The 9,880-nt window shown below is 47.1% G+C and overlaps 1 pseudogene; it reads left to right on the top strand.

Moving 5' to 3' along the window:
* Positions 1 to 572: 572 nt before the first annotated feature.
* LOC123083797 (calcineurin B-like protein 4) lies at positions 573 to 1,512 on the top strand (annotated as a pseudogene).
* Positions 1,513 to 9,880: the final 8,368 nt, after the last annotated feature.

Here is a 9,880-nt window from a genome sequence, read left to right as displayed (position 1 = left end):
ATCCCACCGCCACCTCCCACGCGAGATCGAGCATCACCACCGGTTTCTTCCCTAGACGTCGTCACCAGCCTTCTACTGCAATAGTGCCACTGCGGGCGCGCCACCGCCGCCCACCTCAGCGTGAGCCCGTCGCCCCCGCTGCATCGGCCACCACCCCTGCCTCCCCTTCATTGCGACACACCAACGGCCACCACCCACCTTCCCATTGACGCCATGCGCCGGCGACCACCAGCCGATGTCCATCGTGCCGCCCCCGCCCGAGGAGGAGGAGGAGTCCAGCAAGGGGACATACCAGACTGACGTAGACCCGACAACGGAAAGTGGAGACGGCCGTGTCCGTCCATCCTCGAGGCGTTGGCCGGAGATTTCTCCGCCCGTGCCAAGGGTCACTAGAGCAGAGCTACGACAAGGTGATCTCAGGTCAGATTGTGTTTTTGGTTTGGTCGATGGTGTTCCCCCTTCTTGATGGGCTTTTGATTGAAGGTCAATGCCTACCTTGCCTTGCCCTGCCGGTAGAGAAGCGCACAGAGCCCCTTGCGGCACCAGCCGGCCGGCGTAGGAAGGATCGACAGATGACTGCGCCTTCTCGTCGTCGCCGTCTCCACGGAAGCGTGAGCAGCACGCTCAGGGGTATGAGGAGCCGGCCGTCCTTGCTGCCAAGACCTCCTATGCGTGAGCACCCCTGTTCCCAGCTCCAGAAGTTTTCCTTTGCCTTTCCTCTGTAACTGACTTGACTGAACTTTGCGTGCAGTCATGGTGAACGAGGTGGAGGAGCTGTACGAGCTCTACAAGAAGCTCAGCTTCTCCATCTTCAAGGACGACCTCATCCACAAGGTAATTCTTAAGCTTCTAGCATTGTCCATTGCCTTACATCGATCAACTGCATGCTCTGAATTTGTGGCTGGTTGTTGTTTCATTGATTTCAGGAGGAGTTCCGGCTAGCCCTGTTTAGGACCAGCAAAGGCGTGAACCTATTCGCGGACAGGTTGTTCGACCTCTTCGATCTCAAGTGCAACGGGGTGATCGAGTTCGGTGAGTTCGTGCGCTCGCTCAGCATCTTCCACCCCAAAGCGCTTGACTGCATGTACGCCTCCTGTCCATTGCTCGCTCTTACTTCGCCGTCCATTCATCTTCTTGTCCTCTCCTCCCTATGAAATGAAATCAGTCAGCATCGCTTCTCTGTCTCCATCCTTCTCTTTGCAGTCGCATTCAAGCTGTATGATCTGAGGGGGACAGGCTACATCGAGAAACAAGAGGCAAGTACTAGGTGCACTTTATTGTAACGTTGATGTGTTATTTCTGAATTCTAAATTGATAATCAACACATTGCCTGCACAGCTTCGGGAGATGGTCGTGGTGCTTCTTGATGAGTTCGACCTATGTCTCTCTAACAGCGCCGTCGAGGAGATCGTTGATAATGTATGTAATCAACAAGATATATTCAGTCATTGGGAACTATTTTCCCGTTTTCCTTCTAACATGTTCTGTTCTCTACTACTCCGCTCCTTCTAGACTTTCAGATGTTCAGTCAAGCTTATACCCGAACCTGCCCCAAATGGGACAAAATTTTCACCACAACATGTTGATGCCGCCCCATGATAGCATGCCAAGTTTCATGAATTTCAGACGAGTTTTGGATTTACTAGAATTTAAAAACTAGGTATCTCAATGTTTGCGGCCGAGTGATGGTGGCACGGTGCTTGACATTCATTCCCATTTCTTGCAGGGGACCTAAGCATGCACCCAAGGACCAAAGATTTGATTTTTCAACCAATTTATATGCACCGGAGCATGTGCATGTAGTTCAAATTTGAATTATGCACATAAATGCATTGAAAACTCAGTTAATGCATAAAAATGTCCAAAAGAACCCCGAAAATTACAAAAATTGACACAACACTCCTGTTGTTCTATGTTGACACGAGAATTTTTTTGGAAGCAATAAGAGGCAGTGGATATCATTTCGTCCCCAAAGGTGGGACGTTCCCTACCGAAACCATGATGATTGTTGTGAGAAGCTCTGATTTGTGAGAAGCATATACCCAAACCTACCCCAAACCGGACATAGTTTTTACCACGGCATGTTGATGCCGCTCCATGAAAGCATGCCATGTTTCATGAATTTCAGATGCGTTTTGGATTTACTAGAATTTAAAAACGAGGCATCTCAATGTTCTGCCAGCAATCAACAGTGCCCTGGTGTTTGAATTTCATTCCCATCTCTTGCATGGGACCTAGAAATTCACCCAAGGACACACATGTGATTTTTCAACCAACCTTAGTGCATTGGAGCATGTGCTTGTAGTTCAAATTTGAATTATGCACATAAAATGCCTAGAAACCCCAGTTAATGTATAAAAAAGGCCAAACGAACCCTGGAAAATTCCAAGATTGAACGCAACACTCCTGTTGTTCTATGTTGACACTAGATTTTTTTTGAAAGCAATAAGAGGTAACGGATATCATCCCGTCACCAAAGGTGGTATGTTCCCTATGGAAACCATCATGCTTGTTGTGAGAAGCTCTGGTTTGTGAGAAGCTTATACCCGAACCTGCCCCAAATGGGACAAAATTTTCACCACGGCATGTTGATGCCGCTCCATGATAGCATGCCAAGTTTCATGAATTTCAAACGAATTTTGGATTTACTAGAATTTAAAAACCAGGCATCTCAACGTTTTGCCGGCAATGAACAGTGCCATGGTGTTTCAATTTCATTCCCATCTCTTGCGTGGGACCTAGAAATTTACCCAAGGACACACATGTGATTTTTCAACCAACTTTGGTGCATTGGAGCATGTGCTTGTAGTTCAAATTTGAATTATGCACATAAAATGCCTAGAAAACCTAGTTAATATATAAAAAGGCCAAACGAACCCCAAAAATTTCCAAGATGGAACACAACACTCCAGTTGTTCTATGTTGACACTACAAATTTTTTGAAAGCAATAAGAGGCAATGGATATTGTTTCGTCCCCAAAGGTGGTACATTCCCTAACGATACCATCATGCTTATTGTGAGAAGCTCTGGTTTGTGAGAAGCTTATACCCGAACCTGCCCCAAATGGGACAAAATTTTCACCACGGCATGTTGATGCCGCTCCATGATAGCATGCCAGGTTTCATGAATTTTCATACGAGTTTTGGATTTACTAGAATTTAAAAACCAGGCATCTCAACATTTTGCCGGCAATCAACAGTGCCCTGGTGTTTGAATTTCATTACCATATCTTGCATGGGCCCTAGAAATTCACCCAAGGACACACATGTGATTTTTTGACCAACTTTGGTGCATTGGAGCATGTGCTTGTAGTTCAAATTTCAATTATGCACATAAAATTCCTAGAAACCCCAGTTAATGTATAAAAAAGGCCAAACGAACCATGAAAAATTCCAAGATTGAACACAACACTCATGTTGTTCTATCTTGACACTAGAAATTTTTTGAAAGCAATAAGAGGCAACGGATATCGTCTTGTCCCCAAAGGTGGTACGTTCCCTATCGAAACCATCATGCTTGTTGTGAGAAGCTTATACCCGAACCGGCCCCAAATGGGACAAAATTTTCACCACAGCATGTTGATGCCGCTGCATGATAGCATGCCAAGTTTCATGAATTTCATACGAGTTTTGGATTTACTAGGATTTAAAAACCAGGCATCTCAACATTTTGCCAGCAATCACCAGTTCCCTGGTGTTTGAATTTCATTATCATCTCTTGCATGGGACCTAGAAATTCACCCAAGGACACACATGTGATTTTTCAACCAACTTTGGTGCATTGGAGCATGTGCTTGTAGTTCAAATTTGAATTATGCACATAAAATGCCTAGAAACCCCAGTTAATGTATAAAAAGGCCAAACAAACCCTAAAACATTCCAAGATTGAACACAACACTCCTGTTGTTCTATGTTGACACTAGAAATTTTTTGAAAGCAATAAGAGGCAACGGATATCATCCCGTCACCAAAGGTGGTATGTTCCCTATCGAAACCATCATGCTTGTTGTGAGAAGCTCTGGTTTGTGAGAAGCTTATACCTGAACCTGCCCCAAATGGGACAAAATTTTCACCACGACATGTTGATGCCGCTCCATGATAGCATGCCAAGTTTCATGAATTTCAGACGAGTTTTGGATTTACTAGAATTTAAAAACAAGGCATCTCAACATTTTCTCGGCAATCAACAGTGCCATGGTGTTTGAATTTCATTCCCATCTCCTGCATGGGACCTAGAAATTCACCCAAGGACACACATGTGATTTTTCAACAAACTTTGGTGCATTGGAGCATGTGCTTGTAGTTCAAATTTGAATTATGCACCTAAAATGCCTAGAAAACCCAATTAATGTATAAAAAAGGCCAAACGAACTGCGAAAAATTCATTCCCATTTCTTACATGGGACCTAAGTATGCACTAAAGGACACCGATTTGATTTTTCAACCAATTTGTATGCACCGAAGCATGAGCATGTAGTTTAATTTTGAATTGTGCACCTGAAATGGCTAGAAAACCAGTTTAATGTATGAAATGTCCAAATGAACCCTGAATAATTCCAATTCTTTTACGACACACATATATTTGCATGTTCACTTCAGATAAAAGGTCTAGCAATTCGAACACCATCCATTGCCCCTGTGACCCCATTTTGTAATTCAAATCAAGTAGATCCCACACAGTTTATTCTCACCAACTGTGTGAGATGTAGTACAAAATATCTTGGAGCACCGCTGGTGTATAGTACGCCTATGGCTTACGCAAGAAGGTGCATTGGCTACAGTCCACAATCGGCGTGTCAAGCACACTAGCTTGCTCCCCCAGAACTCCCTCCTCTGCATCCATCTCTGCTTCAGTCCCTTGATTCAAATTTTCAGTAGCCCCGACATTTTAATCCCGGCTCTGCATCCCTCGCAATCTCAAAGATATCTGCTCGCCCTTGATGCAAATTTTCAATAGCCCCGCCTTGTTACTCCTGCTTAGTAAAATTTTCAGTTGTCGCAGTATTTCCTCAAACACAACCTTCGCTCACACAGACACACACAACCCTCGAAACCATTGGCAGGCCACCGCCATCGCCGGCGCCTCCATCCTCAACCTCTTCCTGTGTGCCGTAGAGCCCGAGTAGCCAATGGCCAAAAAGTGGTTTATCGCGGCCTTTTCGCCCAACGCCGACGAGGTGTCCCCGTCGTCCTCCGCGGGCCCGATCCACTATCGCCGGTCCCGTGATCCACCCGCCGCCGCGCCCCTACGCCGGTTCGAGGACTTCCCTGTCATCCCCCGGACCCGACAGCCGACGAAATCCCACCTCGGGGTCCGTCAGCGGTGGTGGGGGATGTGGGTCACCGAGATTATGAATCGAGAGACCCACACCCGCCGGTGGCTCGGTAGCTTCCACACGGCTGAGCTCGCGGCCATGGAGTACGACCGCTGGCAGGTCCGCTACCACGGCGTGGTGGCTAGGCTCAATTTCCCCTTCGGCACACGTCCGGTCCACCTCGTTCCGCCGGAGCCAGGGGTGGTGAGCTCGGCTATGGCGTGGGAGGACCGCGAGGCGTGGGAGCGTCTCGAGGCCAAGGCCGCCGTCGAGGCCTACATGCAAGAGCTCCGCCGGCAGCACCCGAAGCTCGTGGAGGCGGAGCGGGCGATCTTTGCCGACGCAGAGAGCGATGAGGTTATCGCGCTCTCCTCCGATGATGAGGTCGAAGGCGGCGAGGATGGCGGCACGGAGGGCGGCGAGGTTATCGCGCTCTCCTCTGATGACGAGATAAAAGGTGGCAGCGCCGGCAGCGCGGAGGGCGTCGAGGTGGGCCCCGAGTATGAGGAGATCAACGTCGACGAGTGGAGGAGTGCCTTCCCCAATGACCCCGAGGACGGTACTGGCCCGAACCTGGCTCGCGACACACCCTACATGACGAGGAAGGATTGGCTCGACCTCTACTTCGACCGAAAGTAGTTTAGCTTAGTTTAAATTTATGTTTTATGTTCGGTTATGCAAAACTATCTATGTTTATGTTTGAATGCATGCTACTTTTGGTTGAACCTGCTTTGAACTTGATCAAATTGAAGTTTACAACCTTTAGTTTAGGGGATCGACTAGAAAAGGCCAAAAATTGCTGGAGTATATATATATATATATATATTGTTGGGGAACGTTGCAGAAAACAAAATTTTCCTACGGTTTCACCAAGATTCATCTATGAGTTCATCTAGCAACGAGTGATCGGATTGCATCTACATACCTTTGTAGATCACACGCGGAAGCGTTAAAGAACGGGGATGAGGGAGTCGTACTCGACGTGATCCAAATCACCGGAGATCCTAGCGCCAAATGGACGGCACCTCGGCGTTCAACACACGTACGGTCAGCGTGACGTCTCCTCCTTCTTGATCCAGCAAGGGGAAAGGAGAGGTTGATGAAGATCCAGCAGCACGACGGCGTGGTGGTGGATGCAGCAGTCACCGCAGCAGGGCTTCGCCGTTCTTCTGCGAGAGGGAGAGGTGTAGCATGGGAGAGGGAGGCGCCAAGAGTCAAGGGGTGCGGCTGCCCCTCCCTCCCCCACTTTATATAGGCCCCCTAGGGGGTGCACCGGCCCTAGGATATGGGATCTCCTAGGGGGGGGGCGGCCAAGGGGTGGAGTGCCCCCCAAGCCAGGTGGGGCGCCCCCCACCCTAGGGTTCCCAACACTAGGCGCATGGGGTGGGCCAAGGGGGGTGCACCAGCCCACTATGGGCTGGTTCCCCTCCCCACTTAGCCCATGGGGCCCTCCGGGATGGGTGGCCCCACCCGGTGGACCCCCCGAGACCCTTCAGATGGTCCCGGTACAATACCGGTGACCCCCAAAACTATCCCGATGGCCGAGACTGCACTTCCTATATATAATTCTTCACCTCCAGACCATTCCGGAACTCCTCGTGATGTCCGGGATCTCATCCGAGACTCCGAACAACTTTCAGGTTACTGCATATTCATATCTCTACAACCCTAGCGTCACCGAACCTTAAGTGTGTAGACCCTACGGGTTCGGGAGACATGTAGACATGACCGAGATGGCTCTCCGGTTAATAACCAACAGCGGGATCTGGATAGCCATGTTGGCTCCCACATGCTCCTCGATGATTTCATCGAATGAACCACGATGTCGAGGATTCAAGCAACCCTGTATACAATTCCCTTTGTCAATCGGTACGTTACTTGCCCGAGATTTGATTGTCGATATCCCAATACCTCGTTCAATCTCATTACCGGCAAGTCACTTTACTCATACCGCAATGCATGATCCCGTGACCAGACACTTGGTCACTTTGAGCTCATTATGATGATGCATTACCGAGTGGGCCCAGAGATACCTCTCCGTCATACGGAGTGACAAATCCCAGTCTTGATCCGTGTCAACCCAACAGACACTTACGGAGATACCCGTAGTATACCTTTATAGTCACCCAGTTACGTTGTGACGTTTGGTATACCCAAAGCACTCCTACGGTATCCGGGAGTTACACGATCTCATGGTCTAAGGAAAAGATACTTGACATTGGAAAAACTCTACCAAACGAACTATACGATCTTGTGCTATTTTTAGGATTGGGTCTTGTCCATCACATCATTCTCCTAATGATGTGATCTCGTTATCAATGACATCCAATGTCCATAGTCAAGAAACCATGACTATCTGTTGATCAACGAGCTAGTCAACTAGAGGCTTACTAGGGACATGTTGGTGTCTATGTATTCACACATGTATTACGATTTACGGATAACACAATTATAGCATGAATAAAAGACAATTATCATGAACAAGGAAATATAATAATAATCCTTTTATTATTGCCTCTAGGGCATATTTCCAACAGTCTCCCACTTGCACTAGAGTCAATAATCTATTTACATTATGATGAATCGAACACCCATGGAATTCTGGTGTTGATCATGTTTTGCTCTAGGGAGAGGTTTAGTCAACGGATCTGCTACATTCAGGTCCGTATGTACTTTACAAATATCAATGTCTCCATCTTGAACATTTTCACGAATGGATTTGAAGCGACGCTTGATGTGCCTGGTCTTCTTGTGAAACCTGGCCTCCTTGGCAAGTGCAATAGCTCCAGTGTTGTCACAGAAGTGTTTGATTGGCCCCGACGCATTAGGTATGACTCCTAGGTCGGTGATGAACTCCTTCACCCAAATTGCTTCATGTGCTGCCTCCGAGGCTGCCATATATTCCGCTTCACATGTAGATCCCGCCACGACGCTCTGCTTGCAGCTGCACCAGCTTACTACTCCACCATTCAACATATACACGTATCCGGTTTGTGACTTAGAGTCATCCAGATCTGTGTCAAAGCTAGCGTCGACGTAACCCTTTACGACGAGCTCTTCGTCACCTCCATAAACGAGAAACATTTCCTTAGTCCTTTTCAGGTACTTTAGGATATTCTTGACCGCTGTCCAGTGTTCCTTGCCGGGATTAATTTGGTACCTACCTACCAAACTTACGGCAAGGTTTACATCAGGTCTGGTACACAACATGGCATACATAATAGAACCTATGGCTGAGGCATAGGGGATGACACTCATCTCTTCCATATCTTCTGCCGTGGTCGGACATTGAGCTGAGCTCAATTTCACACCTTGCAACACAGGCAAGAACCCTTCTTAGACTAATCCACATTGAACTTTTTTAATATCTTATCAAGGTATGTGCTTTGTGAAAGACCTATGAGGCGTCTTGATCTATCTCTATAGATCTTGATGCCTAATATATAAGCAGCTTCTCCAAGGTCCTTCATTGAAAAACTCTTATTCAAGTAGGCCTTAATGTTGTCCAAGAGTTCTATATCATTTCCCATCAAAAGTATGTCATCTACATATAATATGAGAAATGCTACAGAGCTCCCACTCACTTTCTTGTAAACGCAGGCTTCTCCATAAGTCTGCATAAACCCAAACACTTTGATCATCTCATCAAAGAAAATGTTCCAACTCCGAGATGCTTGCACCAGCCCATAAATCGAGCGTTGGAGCTTGCACACCTTGTCAGCATTCTTAGGATCGACAAAACCTTCCGGCTGCATCATATACAGTTCTTCCTTAAGATAACTATTAAGGAATGCCGTTTTGACGTCCATTTGCCATATCTCATAATCATAGTATGCGGCAATTGCTAACATGATTCGAACGGACTTCAGCTTTGCTACGGGAGAGAATGTCTCATCGTAGTCAACCCCTTGAACTTGTCGATAACCCTGAGCGACAAGCCTAGCTTTATAGATGGTCACATTACCATCCGCGTCTGTCTTCTTCTTAAAGATCCATTTATTTTCTATGGCTCGCCGATCATCGGGCAAGTCAGTCAAAGTCCATACTTTGTTTTCATACATGGATCCAATCTCGGATTTCATGGCTTCCAGCCATTTGTCAGAATCCGGGCCCGCCATCGCTTCTTCATAGTTTGAAGGTTCACCGTTGTCTAACAACATGATTTCCAAGATAGGGTTGCCGTACCACTCTGGTGTGGAACGTGTCCTTGTGGACCTTCGAAGTTCAGTAGGAGCTTGATCAGAAGTATCTTGATCATCATCATTAACTTCCTCTCTAATTGGTGCAGGCACCACAGGAACATTTTCCTGAGATGCGCTACTCTCTGCTTCAAGAGGCAGTACTTCATCAAGCAATACTTTCCTCCCACTTACTTCTTTCGAGAGAAACTCCTTCTCTAGAAAGGATCCATTCTTGGCAACAAAGATCTTGCCTTCGGATCTGAGGTAGAAGGTATACCCAATAGTTTCTTTAGGGTATCCTATGAAGACGCATTTTTCCGACTTGGGTTCGAGCTTTTCAGGTTGAAGCTTCTTGACATAAGCATCGCATCCCCAAACTTTTAG

The sequence above is a fragment of the Triticum aestivum genome, chromosome 4A, assembly GCF_018294505.1.
Source record: "Triticum aestivum cultivar Chinese Spring chromosome 4A, IWGSC CS RefSeq v2.1, whole genome shotgun sequence".
Classification (NCBI taxonomy): Eukaryota; Viridiplantae; Streptophyta; class Magnoliopsida; order Poales; family Poaceae; genus Triticum; species Triticum aestivum.
The sequence above is the reverse complement of the archived record's forward strand: the minus strand, read 5'-3'. Positions and strand labels throughout refer to the sequence as shown.